Source organism: Chelonia mydas, chromosome 18 (genome assembly GCF_015237465.2).
Source record: "Chelonia mydas isolate rCheMyd1 chromosome 18, rCheMyd1.pri.v2, whole genome shotgun sequence".
Taxonomy (NCBI): Eukaryota; Metazoa; Chordata; order Testudines; family Cheloniidae; genus Chelonia; species Chelonia mydas.
Genome location: NC_051258.2, coordinates 10,153,439 through 10,171,261, shown reverse-complemented (window position 1 = coordinate 10,171,261; position 17,823 = coordinate 10,153,439). Strand labels below are relative to the sequence as shown.

The 17,823-nt window shown below is 37.9% G+C and overlaps 1 protein-coding gene across 15 annotated transcripts in view; it reads left to right on the top strand.

The window, feature by feature from the left end:
• Positions 1 to 17,823, top strand: part of PRDM2 (PR/SET domain 2) — a 124,486-nt gene that overhangs the window by 68,687 nt on the left and 37,976 nt on the right. The window contains exon 1 of one of the 15 annotated variants that reach the window (XM_043531914.1): positions 14,724 to 14,782. The exons of the other annotated variants lie outside the window; for them this stretch is intronic. The gene's annotated coding sequence lies outside the window, so the exon portion shown is untranslated. Of the gene's footprint in view, positions 1 to 14,723; positions 14,783 to 17,823 lie in introns of those variants that run through there. 15 annotated transcript variants of the gene reach the window in all.

Sequence of the window (17,823 nt, the reverse complement as noted above, 5' to 3'; positions counted from 1 at the left end):
TATTTCTCTTAATTCTTTTATTCTGGTCAACCACATTTCTGTAGACTGTATTTGTTTTTCCGACTATACCAATAAAGTTCTAAACTGAAGTCACAACATTTCTGAACACATTGTCTAGTGATGTACACAGCTGTGGGTCCCATATTGAAAATAACTTACACGTAAATCACAAACAGCACTCCAAGATTAATGAATTTCACTTGCATCTAACCTGGGCTGGATTTGAATCAGGGACATGGAAGTTGCGGGGGAGAGGGGCAGTATTGCAATACCAGTTTTTAGCTGATTTTTAATTTTTAAGTCTTCTTTTAAAATTGTCCTTTACTTGTAAGAGGAAGATTTTTCATTACTTTGATGGTGAGCCATAAGGATGTAAACTACATGTTCATAAGCAGCCAGTAAAAATCAGCTTCGTGCAGCAAGGTTTCATTGTATGAAGGCCTTCCCATACTTGGTTAGAGCATTTCTTTCCAGCTCATGGAAAAACTATTTAGACCTTTGCTAATGTAAGACATTTAAAAATAGGGTGCAACTGATTTAGGAAACAGCTTTCAGTGGGCTTTGAAATTGCGTTCAGACATGTGGAATGGCAGAGCAGCCTGCTAATTTTTATTTCTGCAGAGTCATTTCATAGAAATTGCCTTGCCGGGTCAGACCAGAGGTTCACCTAATCCAGTATCCTGTTGCTGACACTGGCCTGTACCAGGTGCTTCAGAATAAGTTGTATAGTTACGCAATAATATCTGGGCAGGAAGAAGTGTCTTCCTAACCTCGAGAAGTTAGTGTTAGCTTTACATGTCCCAAAGCATAAAGATTGCAGTCATCTCTAAAATGGTATTTTAACTACTGTAACTGAATGGTTTTTGTTCATATACTTTTCTAATCCTTATTTTAATCCCATTAAGCTTTTTGCCTCTATTGCAGCGTTGATTTCTAAGAGGTAGTTTGTTTAAAGTAATTCCTTCCATCTGTTTGGTTATTTTTTTTATTTGTTGCCTGTTGATTTAATTGGATTTTTCCTGGCTCTTTTACTATGAGGGGTGAACAGGAGAGAGCGCATGATTGACTTTATATGGAGTCTTATTTATCTTCATCATGTCACATCTTATTCACCTCCTCTCCAAATCAACTAGTTGTAATCTTTTTAAATTCTCCTCATCTGGAAGTCTTGCCATGTATCTAATCATTTTAAGTGCCCATCTCTAGCCCACTTCTGTTTCTGCTGATCTTTTTGAAATGATTTGAGCAATAATATCCAAGATGAGGGCATATTATCAATTTATATAATGCTATATTTTCAATAGTATTCTTTGTTCCTTAATGCAATCCAACACCTTCCTTGCAATCTTTTGTTCATTGAGAATGTTTTCATTTAATATTTTCATAGTTCTTGATTTTTTTTAAAATTTTTTTTTTAACATTTCACTAAGGACTTGTCAACATGCACAGTTGCAACATAATATGTGGAATTTTAAACTAGTTGATTAAATCAGTGCAAAAAATGACCTTTAAACCAGTTGATTAAATCAGGCAAAAACCTGCAGCTTGACTGCTCCGGAGCTGCTCCGGGCTCCGCTCCAACGCCCTGTTTGTAAGAGTTTGTTTGTGTATAGAATCCATCAGTGTGTGTGAGTAGTTTGAACTGGTCCTTTCCATTGTCTTTCTTTGCTTTTATTTACATTTTGAATGTTATTGATCATTGTGTATTTTGCCCAGTCAATAAGTTTTAATTAACCCTTTAAGTTTCTTGTAATACCTCTAACCTTGATTATTTAACCTACATAATGTTGTCATTAACAGATTTTTCCACTTCATTGTCTACCTACTTTTCCAGGTCATTAATAAATACATTAAATAACACTGATCCTAGCATGTATCTGTGGGGCATTGCACTGTTAATCACCTTACATATTAAAATGGACCATTTATGGCCAATTTTTCAAATGGCTAAATTTCTCAACTCTCTTGTTTATGCTTTCAGAGAATTCTAGTAGGATTGACAGATGTATTTTTCCTTTTTCAGAAATTATTCTGGTTTATGCCTACTATATTATTATATTCATTTAGATGTTATATATCTCAGTCGGTTTTGACCCAGTTTACCTGTTACTGAGAAAAGACTCAATGATCTTTAAAACTTTTGGCTGAGTGAATTAAGAATCTCCTATTGAGTGTCAGATATTCATTCCTTAATGTTCAAGTTTCAGCATCTAAATCTCTCCTACCATACCGTTATTTCCCTTTGCTTGAGGAAAGGCAACCTCCGTTTGACCACCATTGCATCCGATGAAGTGAGCTCTCGCTCACGAAAGCTTATGCTCAGATAAATTTGTTAGTCTCTGTGGTGCCACAAGTACTCCTTTTCTTTTTGCAAATACAGACTCAGACGGCTGCTACTCTGACACGTTGCATTTTAGCTATTCTTGATGAGCTAGTCAAAACCACCTAAGTGGTTTAAGTCAAGGGAATTTTTTCTCTGAAATCACTTGGATGCTTTTGAAAACCCCACCCTCGGAGACTGCTTGCTACTAGGTAGGTAGTTTTTGTTAGGAGTTGATTTAGTTATTAATCTTCTCTGCATAATGCTCCTCAGCAACATTGATGGAAGGTTAAGATGTATGCTTTTTAAAATTGAAGATAATGCTATCATTTATTGTAGTGGCTGTATTGCAACTATTTTGTAAATATTCGTATTTGACCCTTTACTATTCCTAAAGATTGACTGTAGAAAAGGCTATGAAAATAAATAAAAATATTGGTATACATGGACATTTACCAAAATGTTGCCAAGTTTCAGAGAGAGATTTTGAAAATTATAAACTTAAAATTTTTGAGCTTTAACCACTTAAGGGTTTTATAAGATAAATAACTCTTTGACTTTCAGTAGGAGACAGGCACCCTAACTCCCTTGGGGCCCTTTGAATATCCAGTCTTAATTACATGCAACTTCCGTTTGAATGAGATTTTTGCTTAAGAAAACATCCTGGCGTTCTGAAAGTGGTTTAAACCTAATAATGTTGTGAGGAGTTTCACGTTCTGCCACTATTCCAAGTGCTGCAGAGTGAATATTTTTCCAAACCACTTCCATTGGAATAAGACATCTAAAGTAAGAGCTTAACTTTTGCTGTCAAGTAAATAAAATTGAGCTTTTTGTACCCATTTTACATAAGAATTACAAAGCAGTAATCGTACAAATGTTTTCTGAATCATAAATTTAAATACATGGTTTGTAAAGAAATGCTTAAATGGTGCAAACAAGTTACACATTATATTCACTCACTCTGGTTTAAAAAAAAGAGTAGCTTGTAAGAGAGGTATAAATCAGGATATAATATTGAAATTATACTCAGCCTTATAATAAAGCTTCACACTCAAATTCAGCAAATGTTAGGGTAAATAATTGACTTTCTAAATCACTTTATTATTAGCGATTTATTTCAAGTTGTTGTAAAGTAAAAAGTACGGTGTTTCAACCCTTGTCAGGAGTTGCAAAAGCCAGGTGGACTTTGTTCTAAAACTTTATTAGTGGCGACCACATTCTTAGCTGTGGAATGTCAGTTTCCAAGTTCTCTGCTGTCCCAGGTAACAGAAGGTTTTTCCTGTTCATTCTTTCATAAATAAAAATTTCCCTAAGTGCATTTTAGTGCAAATCATATTTTGTGTGTTCTTTTTAAAGCTATATTCCAAACCATCCAAAGAAGTGTGTATGCAAAAAGAGCCTTTATAATGATCAGAGGTTTAATTTGCTCAGAATAGGTTGCTGACTAAAGTGATTAGCTGCCTGATAGACTATCATTATGCTTATGCTCCCACTTGTCTAAATTTTAAATCTCTTTGGTGGAAAAATAGAAGAAATTGCTGTTCTTGATAGCAGTTTTGTGTTTAGTGACCTTTTCTTGGCTCAGTAAATAGTATATCCGGCTGTTTATTTTGTTCTCTTGTGATTTGATGCAAACTGTAACTTAACTTCTGTTGTTTGTTCTGTCAATCAATACACCAACTGTACTGCTCCTTCTGTTAGGCAAGAAAGGCACTGACTGAGCAATTGGAGCATTGCAGCTATAGTTGTCCTTTGGATCTGCAACTCAATAAGACTTTTGGTCTTATAAAGGCCTGAAATGTGTTCCTTGAAATGAATGTGATTCTTGCCTTCATATAGAAAATTGAGGGAATCTTCTGGAACCCAGCAGTACTCCTTCATAAATGTGCAGGAGAACGTAAATTATTCCTTCATAGACCATATTGCACATTAAAATAATGGGCCTACATAGTGTTTAGCTTGTTACCCTCCCCTTGAGTCTCTCTTGATCAAAAAAGATGAATTGTCACTTCAGAATTGGAAGGAGATGACTGCAAGTTTAACAGATGCAGGAAGGAAGCAAAGTTTTCATGCATGCAAATGCATACATAGCCTTAATAGTGACTGCCTAACAGCAGTTAAGGTATATTTGAGCATTGTTAGATTGGAAAATTGCAGTTTATGTAGTATTAACTGAGCCTTTTCACTATGGCCTAAGTTTAAGAAAATATTGAAAGAGCCTTAGCAATTTTTTTTTTTTTTTGGTCCAGCTGTACTTGTTGAAAAAAATCTTGTGCAGTATTTAACATTGTACACTGATATTTGTCTTCCGTTATTCTGAGGCTTTATATGCCTCACTGAGGGGTGGAATAGACTGTTGCTTAATCTCCAGTTTTGCATCATCTCTGTTCAGAGGTTTTTAGAAAACGTAATGGTTTTCTTCGTGGCAAATTATAAAAACATGACTACACTTCATTTGACATACACTTCCATACACCTAAAATGCTTATTTCAGCAGTGAGAATATATGCACTATTGTCATTTCTGTTACGTGGAGTCAGATTCTTAAATGCAGAGCAAAAGACCCAGGAGGAGAGTAAGCACTGTAAGTGGGAAGTGAATAAATAGCCCTTTTTGGCTTGAGCAACAGATGACAGCAGCATGTATGGTTATAAATTAGACTTGCATAATGAATCAAAACTGACCCCACAGTGTTCTGCAGTTTGTAGAATTTGCAGATACCAGTAAGGCAATGAGACTCATTGTGATGCAGAAATTATTGCTGATCATTCCATCCAGATTAATTTCTTGAACTTCTGAGTGGGAACTTAAAGGTGTTGCACATCTGGCTGGAAATTGTTGGTAGTGTTACAGAAATAATTCTCATTGGTAAGCATACATACTGAATGGTTCTCTATTATCACCATCTTCCATGAAACATGCATTCTAATCTCCCCCAGTTTTTGTGCGCACTTTTAGTTACAGGTCTTGTGATTTCATTCTGCTTACAAACGAGGAAGAGAGGGTTTAATGGTAGGAAGCTAGCAATGTATAATGATAAGGTAGGTGAAAATGCAGAGAGAAATGTTCCATTGTGGTGGTGATGGTAGAGAACATTTTTGACAAATGACATTTCCTGGATCCTGCAGGAATACCTAGGTAAAATAAAAATTTAATATTGTAATAAAATGGCTAACAAAAAGGAAAACTTGAATAAATGTGAATTTAACGTGCAGTTTATTTAGCAACTCTGAGTATTTTTAATTTCACGCTCAGGGGGGCAGTACCTGGGGGTTACAACACTTGTTGGCAATATTCTGTTTTCAACATCTTGAAAGACTTTGGTCTCTCTCTCCCAGTGGTAAACAGCCAGTCCTATGACAACAGTCCCAATGCTCCAGCTAGCTACAATGGCAGCCCTGTTCCTGGGTATTGCAGTCGTTGCACAACTGTGTTCTCCAAGTGAAGCCACAGCCCATGTTTGGGCAGAACCATTTGGATGGACTCCTTTGCATTTTCAGACTTCCATGCAGTCATGTCTTGGTGCACCAAGCCTTTAAAATCTCTGATTGGGGCGAAGGTGCAGGAAGGGGCCTTTCTTAGTGGCAGCAGCACCAGTAACGTTTACAGGAGGTACAGTAAGGACATGAGCTTTTGGGTCAGCCTTAACACTACTACAGCCTTACCATGCGATATCTTAATGCTGCCAGTACTGGAATTCGATATTTTTTTAATAGAAATAGAAAAGACCAATAAAAGTTATCATATAATTGTATAACAGATTGGATAACGAATATCATAAAGCCCGTGGTTTTTAGTACAGTTCTTGGGTAAACGTTAAAATTTAAAATACTAGTCTATATAAGGCAAACGTTTCTAAACGGAATTGCTATCCAAATCACAGGTAGCTGAGAAGCACTACTACTTTTGAACAAATGGCATTTTAAGCACATTACGTATGAGCTTTATGGGGTGAGATCCTATGATGCAAATAGTGGCACCTAAAGTGCTTACTCTTTCTTAATATCTCAAAGCAGTGGCTGGTTGTGATGAAAAACATACCTACTTTAGAGAGTGGGGAAGAATGGACAAATAAAAAATTATTTGAATCAAAGTAATCGTTCATATTTGTTATATTTCAGATTTAGCTTCTAGAACAACACCCTTCTCCATTTTTGTCACTGTATAGTAATGTGTTCCTGACAGTATTGCACATGAAGAGTGACAGACTGTATCGAGTGCAGTTATTTCTAGAAATCTCACTGAAGTAGTTATATTCCCAAAATCATTTGTTTGCTTTTAGTTTAATAGTAAGCTAAACAAAACCTAAAGGAATGTAACCAAAGAGAAAAATGCGTTTCTTATATGGTTGCAGAGTGTATGTGTAATTAGCTATCAAGAGACTTGCCTGGAGCTTGTAATGAAGTGTCGGAAGCCATGTTATTAGCAAGAGTGGGAGGTACTTTGCTTGTAGTACCTGAAAATTTTACAGCCGTTCTGGCATTCTATAATACTGATTATTTGCTTATTTTAAGTTATACATGCTGCTCTTTTAACTTCCTAAGTGTCAACATAGATGTAGGAAGCAATTTTTAATTTTCATAAAGACTGTAAAAGTCCTAAGTTTAGTTGGTTACATTCGTTTTAATTCCTATCGATAGTTGGCATGGCTAAAAATATCAACATGTACCATACTGTCGTATTTGATTTAAAAAAAGAAACCGTTATCATGGTCCAGTTTGCAATTTTTGTATAATTTCCCTTGCTGTGTGAAGAAAACAGTGTTTGTATACAGGCAAAAGAAATGCTGGTATCTTTGAAAGGTAAACTGCAGAAGAAACTGACTACTTGATTCCTGCCAATATCCTTAAGTTACCTTTAGTTCCCAAGGAAAATGTTTTGACAGATGCCAAAGTTTTCAAAAGTGGGACTTTTCCAATGCCCTGACGTGATTTAGGCCCACAGGTCACATTGACCTCAGTGGGACACTTTTGAAAACCCCCCACTTAATTTTAAGCTCCTGTTTGAAAATTTTGGCCACACTCCATAGATTTCTTTTCCTGTTCTTTTAACTGGGAAAGCTATTTTGCTGCAGAAAAGAATTCATATCTTCAGATCAGGATGTAAACACGCTGCCAAGTTTAAATTTTATTATTTTGTGTACATACTCAGCCTCCTACTGAGTTGAGAACTGATACCATGCTTACTATGAAGCATTGTCAAATTTCAGCTGTTTCCCCTAAGAATCTAAAGGCAGTGTTAGCCTTTAGTAATAACAGGTTCTCTTTTTTTCTTGATGTCTGTGTATTCCTCCTACTCCCACCATTTATTTTTCCTCTGTTCAATTCTCTAGTTGTGTAATAACTTTTTCAGTGCAATTTTCATGTGAATATTTTTTGTTTTAATGACTTTGCTAGGAGCTGCTGCTTCTGTTTTTTCACTGTATCCAGATTTAATCATGCTCGTGTTTCCTGGGACATTCCTCTCATCTGTTCTGGTAGGACAGGTCCACCCACACAGATGTCCAGTTCTATCTGTCTGAACTTTTCTACTCAAAGTCTTGCAAACACGTGATAAAGCAGGGAATTAAACCACATAAGTGTTTGTTTACCCATTTTCAATAATTGATAACATTCTGCAGCATTTAAATAATTATGGATAACTAAGTCCCAAGTATTCAATAGCTACAGTAGTTTGTGTATGTTATATTTGTATAGATTTGTCCATAAAGCCGAAGTGTACATTTAGTGAATTGAATTACACTCCTGGCATTGTAGAGAGTACATTATCTCAAACAGCGTATTTGTTTTTACTCCTCTTCCTGTCATGAATGGCGATGGTGTACAAATAAATAATACAGCAAGTGCATGAGAAACGACACAGGATGTTCCCATGTCACTTCTGCCTGATGATTAAAGTACTGTGCAGGTAGACATCTTTCCATCTTTTATAGCTCTTCAGCATACAACCATTCTGTTCAGAGGACCCTGTGGACCTTTTAAACTCAGTTTTTCAGGGATTTTGTGTAACTTCTTATAATGGTGATGTTACTTTGTGCTGTTGCAAGTCACTGTCTCATTTGATATCATCTCATGACACGCGTCACAATTTCATTTGTCCCATAGGGATTAATAATATACAGTTGCAGGAATTTGTGGTGAGATGAAATAGCGAAGTGTTGCTTCCTAATGGTGCCATTAAAGTGTCCACCATAGAGGTTTTGAGTATGTATAAAAACTAATTTAAACTTCCATAAGTCACATAATTTTGTCACACTTTCCATGGCATTGCAGCTTTTGTTATGCAGCCATTTTATCGATCATTCATGATTGTACTACAATCTAATTGTTGTATTTGCAAGACCTATTTTTATTGACTAGTACATAACCTTTTGAAATATTGTAGATTAAATAGTGTATTTTGTTATGTATCTTACTAACTTTGAAGTGTGCACAACAGACATAAGTCAGTGTATTTGTAACCCTTCTGCTTCTTTTCTCCTATCCTTCCCATTTTTTGTTTGCCCTAATTTGAATGTCTTGTGTTATAGTTAGGATGTAAGGTCTTTGCAGGGCACATGTTTCGGTTTTTTGGTTTGTGAGACTCCTAGCATGCTTTTGGACGCTTCAGTAATAAGTACTTACAGTTGACTAACTTCATCTTTTATATAGGTTAGAATCAGAATCTCTGAGGATATAGCCTTTCCCTACCCATATTCCAATACTAATTTCTTAGAAATAGTACTTAACAGGCAAAATTATATTTGCTCATTTTGTTGTACATGATTCAGCTATTGCTTTGCAGTAGCAAAAGACCTTTGGGGAATACCTCAGGTAGTGCCATCACATGGAAAATATGACAAAATATGACTTGTGGAATACTCTGGGCCAGCCCTCCAGTGTGTGTAATAAAGTCAGTGTTTAGATGTTTTGGGTGTATCCTCCTAAGAAAAGACAGAATTGTCATTGTTATAAACTTTAAGTATCGCAGTTGTAATTTTGATGGGCATTCATTGTATGATATTAATAAATGCTGGGGTATGTGTGTGTGAGGCTAGTGCTTGGTGTGTATGTAATTAAGCTTGCTTCATGTGGGCTGGGGAAGAAATTTTAAATTCCCAGATTTGGCATCAGTAGAATTACTATGAAGTTTCTATTTCTTCTTCTGACATCTGTCATACCTATCCTCTTCCTCCTCCTCCTTCACTCTCCTGAGAACCTTAAGTATAATGTGTTTAAGTATGTAGCTAGGAAAGAGATGAGTTGTGGTACAAGGAAAAAAACCACCTTTGATCAATGAAAGTGTATTCTTTTTTGTTGGTAAACTGCCATTGTAGCAGAAGAGATTTCTCTCTTAATTGTGCTGCTGTGTTTGTGTATTTGTGTTGTTCAGATGTTAAAGTGTGTTCGGTAGCAAATTCAATGGCTGTAAAACTTTGGCACGTGCAGCATCCTATGTTTTTGGGCCCAACAATTCCCACTGTCAGGTCTTGCACTTTAGTGACTTTTCTTTTTAATAGAGGACAGCTCCCTTTGGAGCACTTCAGTAACACTTGGCAGATTTGTTAGAGGCAGTCACTGGGCAAAGGCAGGTATAGTTCCTACAGCTCTTGAGGCTCTTGCCAGCCTACAGAGAAGGGACTCTGCACCAGACCTGAATTAGGATTTCCATGTGTCAGGGCGTTGTAGTCATTCTTCTGTTTACCTGTGTGTATAAAATAGGCTCTGTACCAAGAAGCTTGAGCAGCTCCCAAGCATAATGCTAAGCTAAATTGTAAAATATATAAAAGATACCAGTATATTTTTATACTGACACCTGTCTGTAACTCAGCAGTGGTTTAATCAATCTGCACCAAATACCTTATTTACCTATCAATGCATAAAATCTACACTGACTTGTTGTGGCCCTATACCAATATAACAATACTGCAGCAAAAGATCTGTGCAGCTCTTCTACTTGTACATGACAATCCACACCGTCGTATCTATCAATATTGAGAGATGTAATGGCACTGTATACTTTCCAATATATAACAAACAAGTTTTAAATGTAGTACTATCTACCATTGCATTTTACATGTTATATTTGCCTTTATATTTACTTTGACATTATCTTTATAAAACAAGTCTCATAAATAATGCTTCTTCCGTACAGCACTGCAGACTAAATTGATACCTGGTTTAATCGGGTGCGACTCCTTTGACAATAATAACATTGCATCTGAGTAGACTAGCTCTGAATTTTGCCCTTTTAGTGCTAGAATATGAACATGAACAATGATAGTGTCTAGAATCCTTACACCTGTCTCCAACTCACTGACTTTGCAGCTACTTCACTTCCAGTGTGCGCAAAAAAAGTAAATTTCATACAGCATTAGCTTAATCTACAGCTTTGAGACCACTAGGGGGACATTTTGTCCAGCCCTTTTAGAAGTTATTTGGACTTCAAAGAGTGAGCTACACAAATCTGAGACTTTTACCTTGAATGATTCTCTCACATTGGCATGGTCCTATGAAGGGAACAGGACACAGAAGCAACAACATGCGTCCTTCAGTTAGGAGGCAGTAATGGTGGTGGACACACAATCCTTAGCAGCGGACTTAGGCTGTTGGTGCTAGGAAAGATTTGTTGTTATAGCTATACCTAGTGGAGGTGCAGCTTATACCAGCAAAACTGTGCTTTTGTTGGTAGAACTTACACCAGTTGACTGAGCCAAGTAAGCTATTACTGGCCAAAAGCATTTTTATGCTGGTATAACTGCATGTACGCTAGGGCTTTGGCCAGTATATACTTTGCAAAAGTTTCTGTTGTAGACCTCCTACCCTCAGTAGTGTTTGGGCATTTGTAGTATATGTGATGGGCATTTGTAGTAATTTATCTAGTTGCGTGTTGGTGGAACAGGACTAGCATTTTTAGTGTAATTCCATAGTAATGGTTTGTCTCCAGTTTTATAAATGTAGTAATTTTAATAAACACCAGTCATGCCAGAGTTTTGGGGGATTTCTTTTATTTTTTGTTTGACAGTTTTCAGCTGTTGTGTGCCACATGCTTATATCTGTCTTTTGGTGGGTACAAAATTGGAGGCCAGTATAGGCTGATTGAAAGTAGGCCCTAAGAGTCTGAGAGGCTGTCGGCTGCTGAATCCTATTGGGTTATGTAGTCCTTTCCCCTAACAGTGCAGCAATATTCGCTGCAATATATTTCTTAACAAGTTTCTGTATTTCTCTTGAGTTTCAAGTGTGGAAGCTTTTGAGTCCATAAGACACACCCAACTGAGTAGAAGAATTTGTCTGTAGTTTATACACGAGCTTCCAAAAATATACTTCAGAATGGTTCATCTTCTCAAGAAACTTGCCCTAATTAAATAAATCTCCATACATTAACTTAGCTGGACGTGGGTAAAAGTTTCTTTGGTATGTTGTTGTAATGTCTGTACAGTTAAGTCAGAAATATTCAAAGTTAATGTCCTAATATTAAAATGGTATTTAAAAGTTTTTGTGATGAGGCAGAATTTCTGAGGGTTTTTCTTTTGATTTTTTTTTTCTTGCTTGCGTAGTCTAGGAGCATTATTTTTTCCCCCTACCGATTATCCTTGTCATTATTTTCCTTTAGTTTCTTCTTTTGTCCAGTGTTTGCGCCGCATTTGCCAGGTAGCATCTCATTTTAAGCCGGGTCCATTGGCACCTGATCTCTAATTGTTGCCCGGCAAAATGGTGGAGTGGAGTCACCTGGCCTACATCAGACTACTGGAATCTCTGGACAACTTTTCAATACCTGTTTGTTTTACAGAACTGGGAAGTGGGTGCAACATTCCATATTTGATCTTGGATGCTACATTTATGTGAATTGTAGTGTAAATTATCAAAAAAATATTTTCCAGTGCAGCAATGTTGGTGGATGTATAGATCGGCAATGCTTCACGTATAGCCTTTTAAAAAAAGAAAAGTACAGCTGCATTTTATGTTCACTTATTGCTAAGCTTTACATGTATTAATCTGCAGAATCTTGTGGCTTGGGGTGGGAGCAGGGAGAGGGTTCAGCAGATTTCAGTCGTCCCCGTGGTTATACAAAAATCCACTCTCAGCATGTGGAATAAGGCATATACAAAATTTCCATAAAGTGTGAAAAATTTCCGGCAGTTTTCCAGTGTTACTGACTTTAAGCAGCCCTTTTAACATACAGGCTTTGTACTGACTTATCAGTCAGAAAGTGTTTATGATTTGGCTTTACTATCTCAGCAGGTGTTGTGATAGATCCTAATCAAAGGCTTTGAAAACAGGATTTCTTTATGGGGTGAGATATGAGTAATGATTAAGATATTTCAAAAAGCAAATGCCAAGACTCTTAAAGTGTTAACAGAAAGAAAATGTATGTTGATGGGAACAGTATTAAAGTGTTCACATCTTTACTAACTGGCATTTTGTCATCTGTTTTGTTTTCTCTAGCTTTCTTTCTTGTCACTAAATCTGTTCCCATCCCGCAGCATTGCTGCTATTTAGGCCCTTGCACATTCAGAGCAGAACTGTGTAGGAGCCACATTGCTGCTAGCATCTTTCTGCATGTCATCATTTTAATTTTTGACCCATTCAGTCAACCTGAGTTATTAAACACATTGGGCTCTATTCTAGACAGAGTTGTGCTTTGCAACTCTTTTTCTTACCGTTCACACAAAAATTTAAAAATGCATAAGTTAGCACTGTAGCATGTTCTCACCTGTATTTTGTGCTGCTTCTCATGTGCATGGGGAAGGATGACAAATTCAGAAGGAAGTAAATCGGGGTGAAAAAAGAGCTGGCTGTCCCTGTCTTACCTAGTTATACTAAGTTTGAAACATAACATTTACAAATAGAGTATTTTAAGTCATGCAGAACTTTAAATTGTTCTTGTATTTCTCTAACGTGGACTTAACATCTTTGGAACAATGTCTCTTCTATTTTGGACATGGTCTTTCCATATGTGTAAACTGCATTTATATCTAGAATATACAACAAGTGAGATGGCTGCAGGTGCCTGGAGATTGATGTAATTCAGCATTTCCTCCAAAACCAGGCAGGCAAACATAACTGCAAAATTATTGTTAATGTGCGTCTGTATTCTGGACATAGGCAGTCCTCTTCTGCCCATTCTGTTGTTACTCAGAGAAAAAATACCTTACATTGAGAACTGAGTGTAGTGGTTATGGCGTAGTCCAGAGTGGATGTGGACTGAAATGTGAATTCTTGCCCTTTGGCCATAGTCATTATTGCTCTTGGAGGTTCCTTTTAAGATGAAGTAGCTCTCCCTTGTTTTTCGGGGGAGCCAGGATTTTTCGACAGCCATTCTCTGTTGTGTGCTTCAGCAGCAGCATATGTGTAGAGTATTTTTCTAGAGGTATGTATCTATGCACAGCCAGTTGCAATTTGATACGTTGATTTTAGACTTTGAGGGAATTTTTGACCTTCAGTGATCAGTAATTTTTGTTAAACATTATCCATGGTTCTTGGTGTAGAGAAGTGTGTTCTCTACTTATATATAATCAGAGCACTGTCTGAGAGAGAACAATTAACTATGAGATCCACATATTGAGTTATGGCACATTCTGCATCCCATTGAAGCCTTATTATTTTAGTTGGGTATCCCTTTGAGACAGCAGCACCTTGGCAAAGCTGGTAATGCTTGTTGATCTTCTGCAGCTCCAATTTTAGGAAAAGATGGAGATGGATTTCCCCCCTCCTGGCATATACGTGTCTTCTTTCATCTCTCCAAAAATCACCATCAGCAGAGGATTTAATTTACTGCAGCTTTTGGTTATTAGCAAAGTCCACATCAGCATAAGTACTATAGATTGTTTTGAGGCTGTTGTCCTGGTCTGAGCTATAAAATGTTGCCAGCCCTTTACATTAGGGATAAATAGAGAGGGTGCTACTTTTTGCTAAACACAGTTGAAGTTCATCCAACAGATTGATTTGCAGGTTTCTAGGGACAGCTCCTCAGTTAATGTAAATCAATGGAACTACATTGATTTACATCAGCTGAGGATCTGGCCCAAAGTCAGTAATGTAGGATTTCTTGTACCCATGTGGTTAGATAGCAAACACTATACAGATAGTGCAATGGTGGGCAAGCAGTCGGCACACCCACCCTATTGCCTACAGAATGCTGCATGAGTGGCAGGAGAGAGAACGGAAACACAATTGGTATCAACAGCATGTTGCACTGAAAATCAAAATGGGCAAATTGTGGCCATTCCCCTTTTGACCTTTGTCATTGTAGGCAGTGTAGCTGTTCTCGCTCTGTTTCTTTCATTCAGTTTTCTTTTGCAGTCTTCTTCTGCAATTCTTTTTATGCATATACATATATATTTGGTTCTACCTTTCATTTATTCTTTAGTCATTGTTTCCATTTCACTTTCCCTGTGTTTCATTCCTGTATCTTTCTTGTTTAGACCAAGTGGAGGATTCAGCTGGCAGTAGCAGCCATGTAGGACCCTTCAGGAACCTGATGGTAAGTGCACCTGTGTACTTATACTCAGGCTTCCACCAGGTTCAATACTGTATTTTTCCCCTCTGTGGTCTTCTGCTGGTCTTGAAGTCTTAAAGTACAAGAAAATTAAGGGGCAACAATTCGTTAGTTGATCATTGGTATCAGTTCTTATCAGTGTCGTGGTTATTGCTTTTGCTTGGAAATGTGTTGGATAAAACATGCAGGTCTTTGAGAGTTGTCTGTCTTGAACACTTTTTTATAAGCAGACCAGAATCTGAAAAAAGGCAAGATGTGGCTAACTGCTGTATGTGTTTAAAAACAAAAACAAAAAAACCCCAACCTGTTGAAAAGCAATAGATACTTCCGTTACTCCTTGCAAATTGATCTGACTAATCTAAAATTATATATACACGCAAGTCAGCTTGTTGGCTATTCTGAATAAAGGCAAGTAGGTGCCAGATGAATCTTCTCTTCAAATTATTTGTTTAAAGGCCATGAACTTAAAAATGTTCCAAGTATATCAACTAGGGTTTTTTGGGTTTTTTTAAAAGCAGGAGGCTGTCTAGAGGGGGCTTGGAAATTACCTTCTTTTCATCTTGGTACTGAGAGAGGAATTTTTAGTAGCCCATAAGCAACTAGATGACACATTAATTTTAACCGTAGGTTAAATAACTTCAGTTATGAAGACTGTTCTTCTTTTGTTTTTCAGGTCATAGTGGGGATGATATTTTTGGTAGTGTATTGTACAAATGGATGAAACTTGGGAAAGTTTGCATTCTCTTTATCATTTAAAAAAAAATACAAAAGCAAAGCCCTTGTGATTGTTTTCTACATCATTTACCAAGCCTCTTAATTATCACAGTGCATGTCTCAGCTTATCAGAAGTGAAGAGTTAGTTGTGTTTCCATTTCAAAGGTTTTATAGCAGTCACATTAGAGGTGGCACCATAGGTGTAAAAGTGCCCAGTGACCTGTTCCACTCTGTTCTAGAAATAGTTTTAATCTACTGTAGCTCCAGCTGCCACAGCATGTAGGACAGGCAAAATATAGTCCTCAGCCACCACCGTATTTGATGCAAAGGTGAGGCTCCTAGAGATTTCAGGTCCTGAACACGTTCCTTTGTTTGAGTGGAATGCTTCCCTCTGTGTATGGAAGGGGAGACTGTTGGTCAGACTACTTCAGAACACTAGAGGTCTTGGCATATGGACCAGGAGACCAAATTTTCCTCTTCACCCCAACGCCCGCTTCACCAGAAGGTGAGAGAAGGAGCTGTGGAATTTTGCCTGTGCTCTCAAAATTCTGTTGTTGGGTTTCAATCCATACGTTGTTTCAAAGCTCATTAGAGGCAGTGTCCAAAGGATACATAATGGCACTTGGTGTGTACAATGGTTTCTAGACTCTATTGAAGTGAACGTTTGAGCCTTTTTTATATTTTTTACTTTTGGTCCCAGAGGTGCAGTTGCATCAATTACACTTGCTGTGAGCTTCAGCAGGGATGACAGGTGTGTTAGCACTGATATTTGGATGTGTACAGCTTGTCACGGAGTCCCCGGGCGATGGTCTGGAACTGCTCCCTACGAAGCCAGGCAGGACTCTGGTGAAGTCTCCTTTCTGTGAGCAGACTGTCTGCAGGGCAAACAGCTCACACAGCTTCCACCTTCCTGGGTCTGACCTCAGAGCATTCAGCATCCTCTGCCCCTCCATGCGCTTCCCACAGGGAGTCCGCCCAGGTGGGGTCCTGGGGAAGCCAGAGGGTCGTGCACCCCAATTCCGCAGTCAGCCATGACTCTCAGCCAGCCAGTGAAACAGAGGTTTATTAGATGACAGGAACACGGTCTAAACCAGAGCTTGTAGGTAGGTACAGAGAACAGGACCCCAAGCCGGGTCCATTTTGGGGGGCAGTGAGCCAGACAACCACGTCTGCACTTCACTCCTCGTCCCTAGCCAGCCCCAAACTGACATACCCTCCAGCCCTTCCTCTTCTGGGCTTTGTCCCTTTCCCCGGCCAGGAGGTCACCTGATCTCTTTGTCTTCAACCCTTTAGCTCTCACTTGGCCTGGCCCTTCCCCCCTTCAATCAGTTGCCATTCTCTGGGTCCAGAAGCCTGCACACACCTGCCCTTTGGGGTTCTGCAACGATCATACACCCTTATCCCACCACCTAGATACTTAAGAACTGCATAGGGGAAACTGAGGCACCCCCACAATATTCAGAGACAACATTAAGAACAGTCCCACTTCATCACACAGCTCTGAAGCCCTTTGTGCCCAGATAGGGAATTGCATTAAAGACCATGGCTGTGGCTCCTTTTCTTTCAAAGGTTATCAGAGGTTCTGACTAATGGCATATAATATTGAATTGCGGAGCTTGGCAGGTAAAGATGCACAGAGAAACTCATTATGGTCAGTCGGAGCATCAGAAAGCATGCTGAAACTTCTGATTAGTCTCCAGCTGCATTTTCCCAGCACTTGATAATGATGCCCTATCACACAATTCCAGGTAGGTATGATAGTCAGGGAAGTTCTTAGAGACAAAACATTATAGTATTTGGGGATAAGATAAGGCACAAAGCTGCTCAGTTGAGAGAAAGCATTGCATATAGTCATGTGTGATCCAGAGATGGCTAAAAATAAAAATAAAAAATTGTAATGTATAGTGATCTCTTCATCTGATAAAAATCTGTTAAGGTAAAAAATAAGAAAATAACCAAAAATGGAATGAAGTACCCTGATAAAGCTATATGGAGAACTGGAGAAAGCTGGTTCTAAAATCTAAAAATCTAAAATCTAAGTTCATCAAAGAAGAGGGAGAAAATACAAAATTAGTTCATATATCAATGGTGTCCAAATAAAAACTAGTAATTCTTATTTTCTCTAGTGTGAAGCTGATCTTTCTTTGATCTTTAAACATTTCTGTCGGAAGGTTAGAAAGTTTCAGTAGGAATAGAGAGGAAAAACTTTCAGCAAAAGACGTGCAAAATACTTCTAAGAGTAAAGGAATAATCTCAGATTTAAGTTCAAAATGGTTCATATGAGGCAAGTCCAATGGCTTCTTAGGTAGGAG